This window comes from Nicotiana sylvestris, chromosome 10 (assembly GCF_000393655.2).
Source record: "Nicotiana sylvestris chromosome 10, ASM39365v2, whole genome shotgun sequence".
NCBI lineage: Eukaryota > Viridiplantae > Streptophyta > Magnoliopsida > Solanales > Solanaceae > Nicotiana > Nicotiana sylvestris.
In genome coordinates this window covers 144130300-144135505 of record NC_091066.1, presented here as the reverse complement: position 1 = coordinate 144135505, position 5206 = coordinate 144130300, and positions in this window count along the sequence as shown.

The following is a 5206-nucleotide window of genomic DNA, read 5'->3' as shown; positions in this document are numbered from 1 at the left end:
AACCCTGGTTTCATGATATCAAGGAATACCTCAGAATGGGGATATATCCAGAACATGCCTCGGGAGACCAAAAAAGAGCCCTTCGGCGTTTGTCGAATGGTTTCTTCCTCAGTGGAGGAGTATTGTACAAAAGAACCCCGGATTTGGGATTGTTGAGATGCGTAGATGCCAGTCAAGCAATGACGGTCATGGAAGAGGTACATGCGGGAGTTTGCGGACCACACATGAGCGGATATGTATTGGCGAGAAAGATCCTTCGAACAGGGTGTTATTGGCTCACCATGGAACGCGACTGTATCACTTTTGTGAGGAAATGCCATCAGTGCCAGATACACGGAGATTTGATTCATTCTCCGCCAACAGAGTTACATACGATGTCAGCACCTTGGCCGTTTGTGGCCTGGGGCATGGATGTCATTGGGCCCATCGAGCCAGCAGCGTCCAACGGTCACAGGTTCATTCTAGTGACCATTGATTACTTCACCAAATGGGTTGAGGCTAAAACCTTCAAGTCGGTAACCAAGAAGGCAGTGGTGGACTTTGTTCACTCCCATATCATCTGCAGATTTGGGATCCCAAAAGTGATCATCACGGATAACGGTGCGAATCTTAATAGCAGCATGATGAAAGAGGTATGCCAACAATTCAAGATTACACACCGCAATTCCACCCCATATCGTCCTAAGGCAAATGGAGCAGTCGAAGCAGCCAATAAGAATATCAAGAAGATACTGCGAAAAATGGTAGAAGGGTCCAGACAGTGGCACGAGAAATTGCCCTTTGCTTTGTTGGGTTACCGCACTACCGTCCGGACTTCCATAGGCACAACTCCTTATTTGTTGGTATATGGGACTGAGGCCGTGATACCAGCGGAGGTCGAAATTCCGTCCCTCCGAATTGTCGCTGAAGCCGGGATTGGTGATGATGAATGGGTCAAAGCTCGATTGGAACAGTTGAGCCTGATAGATGAGAAAAGATTGGCAGCAGTGTGCCATGGTCAGCTGTACCAGAAGAGAATGGCAAGATCGTATAATAAAAAGGTGCGCCCCAGGAAGTTTGAAGTAGGGCAGCAGGTATTAAAGAAGATCCTCCCACATCAGGTCGAGGCAAAAGGCAAATTCGCCCCAAATTGGCAAGGGCCTTATATCGTGACCAGAATATTGTCCAACGGTGCTTTGTGTTTGACAGATGTCGAAGGTAGATGTGTCGACATGGCTATCAATTCAGATGCAGTCAAGAGATATTATGCGTAATTTCTTTAATTATGGCAATTATTCGGTTTGTTTGTTTGTATTTGGCATTTATTGGATAATGAGATGACGGAGGCAATTCTTTCTTCTATCCAAACACTTTTAACCTTCGCTTCCCCCTTTGAGCCTTAAGCAAATTCTTTCAATACCCCTCTTTTGGAATCACTAATGGGAAAGATACGAAAAAAAAAAAAAAAAAAAAGAAAAAGAAAAGAAAAAAGAAGAGGAAGATGAAATCATAAAGAAATACAAAACAGTGGGAACTACGTTTGACCTGATTCCTCAAAGAGGATACGTAGGCGCCTCACGGCTCGGTCATAGTATGCATCATAGTAAATATAGGATGCATAATGTACGTAGTATGCATCATAGTGAATATAGGATGCATAAGGTACATAGCGTGCATAATAGGCACAGCGTGCGTAACGCACATAGCGCAACATAAGTGTAAAAAATAAATTCCCCAAGCAAGAAAACTGGGGCAGAGGTTATGTTTTAAAATCCAACAAAGGTTTGATTCCAAAAGTTGTAGCACATCACCCATCAGATTATTTTCATTTTTCATAGCCTTTTCTTTAACTCCGCACCAAAACCAACATCAACGTCCAAAAGACCTCCCGATCAATGTTCAAGAGATGTCGAGTCAGGCGAATAAGACCGAGAATAGTACACCAATCCCCAGCAAAGAAGAGGATCGTAAGACTGGGAATGGATTGATAGTCAAAGGAGTCTCCAGAAGAGAAGGTCGTATCTACAACGCCCTGATTCCTTGAAAGAAATAAAATGAGAGAGTCTTATCGGTGAAAACCTTCACAGGCACCGAGAGGCGATGTAAGACGAGGGATATGAAATGAGAGAGTCTTATTGGTGAAAACCTTCACAGGCACCATAAGGCGCCGGGAGATGAGAGAAAAGAGAGAGTCTCATTAGTGAAAACCCCTCGAAGGGCACTATGAGGCGACGAGACAGATCAGCAAAGCTGCCACATTCGAAACGAAATGAACACTCCTTTATCATCCCCAGCAAGTCAGACCATCGGGCGAATCGATTGATACAAATAGACTGGGTCGGGAATCTATGGTGCATGTCATGATCACGGGGACCAGTTGTGTCATCCAGATAAGTTCTTTTGATTGTCTCCTCCCACAAAATATTGGTTCAGAAAGATTTTCTCTTTTCCATATCTTTATTTCTTTTCCTAAAATGTGTCTTTAAAGGATTTGTCGAAGCTTACTACCAGAAACCGAAGGGGAATTCACCCAATGCAGGGTAATACAAACAGTCTTAAAAGGCCGGCCCCAGGCAATGCAGGGATTGTGCTCGGAAATGTTGGAAGAAGTAAGCTCCAAAAGGGAGTGGTTTCGGGAGTTAGAAGCAGACTCCCACATCATGTGTTTTAAAAGAAAGCAGAAAAGGGGATAAATTGAAAACCAATCCCCAGCAGGCTAGAGACCCCAACAGGCAACTTTGCCCGCCAACCAATTATGGGGACAAAGAGCAAGAAAAGGAAGAAAGAAAAATTGCTCGCCAGAAAGGCACCCTCTACCACCACGATTAAAACTGATTAAATCCTTTTGTCTGCTGCAGGAAAACAAAGGATTGATGATGGCTGCAAGATGCACCGCCATGGAAGTCACCAAAAACCGGGGCAGAAAATTTTCTGCCGATTGTCGAAAATTTTCTCGGAAGAACGGGGAAACAATTTCAATACATTTTAAGTTCTAGGTCGCCCACCAGTATAATGCGGGAATACTTTTAAGTTCTAGGTCGCCCACCAGTATAATGCGGGAATACTTTTAAGTTCTAGGTCGCCCACCAGTATAATGCGGGAATACTTTTAAGTTCTAGGTCGCCCACCAGTATAATGCGGGAATACTTTTAAGTTCTAGGTCGCCCACCAGTATAATGCGGGAATACTTTTAAGTTCTAGGTCGCCCACCAGTATAATGCGGGAATACTTTTAAGTTCTAGGTCGCCCACCAGTATAATGCGGGAATACTTTTAAGTTCTAGGTCGCCCACCAGTATAATGCGGGAATACTTTTAAGTTCTAGGTCGCCCACCAGTATAATGCGGGAATACTTTTAAGTTCTAGGTCGCCCACCAGTATAATGCGGGAATACTTTTAAGTTCTAGGTCGCCCACCAGTATAATGCGGGAATACTTTTAAGTTCTAGGTCGCCCACCAGTATAATGCGGGAATACTTTTAAGTTCTAGGTCGCCCACCAGTATAATGCGGGAATACTTTTAAGTTCTAGGTCGCCCACCAGTATAATGCGGGAATACTTTTAAGTTCTAGGTCGCCCACCAGTATAATGCGGGAATACTTTTAAGTTCTAGGTCGCCCACCAGTATAATGCGGGAATACTTTTAAGTTCTAGGTCGCCCACCAGTATAATGCGGGAATACTTTTAAGTTCTAGGTCGCCCACCAGTATAATGCGGGAATACTTTTAAGTTCTAGGTCGCCCACCAGTATAATGCGGGAATACTTTTAAGTTCTAGGTCGCCCACCAGTATAATGCGGGAATACTTTTAAGTTCTAGGTCGCCCACCAGTATAATGCGGGAATACTTTTAAGTTCTAGGTCGCCCACCAGTATAATGCGGGAATACTTTTAAGTTCTAGGTCGCCCACCAGTATAATGCGGGAATACTTTTAAGTTCTAGGTCGCCCACCAGTATAATGCGGGAATACTTTTAAGTTCTAGGTCGCCCACCAGTATAATGCGGGAATACTTTTAAGTTCTAGGTCGCCCACCAGTATAATGCGGGAATACTTTTAAGTTCTAGGTCGCCCACCAGTATAATGCGGGAATACTTTTAAGTTCTAGGTCGCCCACCAGTATAATGCGGGAATACTTTTAAGTTCTAGGTCGCCCACCAGTATAATGCGGGAATACTTTTAAGTTCTAGGTCGCCCACCAGTATAATGCGGGAATACTTTTAAGTTCTAGGTCGCCCACCAGTATAATGCGGGAATACTTTTAAGTTCTAGGTCGCCCACCAGTATAATGCGGGAATACTTTTAAGTTCTAGGTCGCCCACCAGTATAATGCGGGAATACTTTTAAGTTCTAGGTCGCCCACCAGTATAATGCGGGAATACTTTTAAGTTCTAGGTCGCCCACCAGTATAATGCGGGAATACTTTTAAGTTCTAGGTCGCCCACCAGTATAATGCGGGAATACTTTTAAGTTCTAGGTCGCCCACCAGTATAATGCGGGAATACTTTTAAGTTCTAGGTCGCCCACCAGTATAATGCGGGAATACTTTTAAGTTCTAGGTCGCCCACCAGTATAATGCGGGAATACTTTTAAGTTCTAGGTCGCCCACCAGTATAATGCGGGAATACTTTTAAGTTCTAGGTCGCCCACCAGTATAATGCGGGAATACTTTTAAGTTCTAGGTCGCCCACCAGTATAATGCGGGAATACTTTTAAGTTCTAGGTCGCCCACCAGTATAATGCGGGAATACTTTTAAGTTCTAGGTCGCCCACCAGTATAATGCGGGAATACTTTTAAGTTCTAGGTCGCCCACCAGTATAATGCGGGAATACTTTTAAGTTCTAGGTCGCCCACCAGTATAATGCGGGAATACTTTTAAGTTCTAGGTCGCCCACCAGTATAATGCGGGAATACTTTTAAGTTCTAGGTCGCCCACCAGTATAATGCGGGAATACTTTTAAGTTCTAGGTCGCCCACCAGTATAATGCGGGAATACTTTTAAGTTCTAGGTCGCCCACCAGTATAATGCGGGAATACTTTTAAGTTCTAGGTCGCCCACCAGTATAATGCGGGAATACTTTTAAGTTCTAGGTCGCCCACCAGTATAATGCGGGAATACTTTTAAGTTCTAGGTCGCCCACCAGTATAATGCGGGAATACTTTTAAGTTCTAGGTCGCCCACCAGTATAATGCGGGAATACTTTTAAGTTCTAGGTCGCCCACCAGTATAA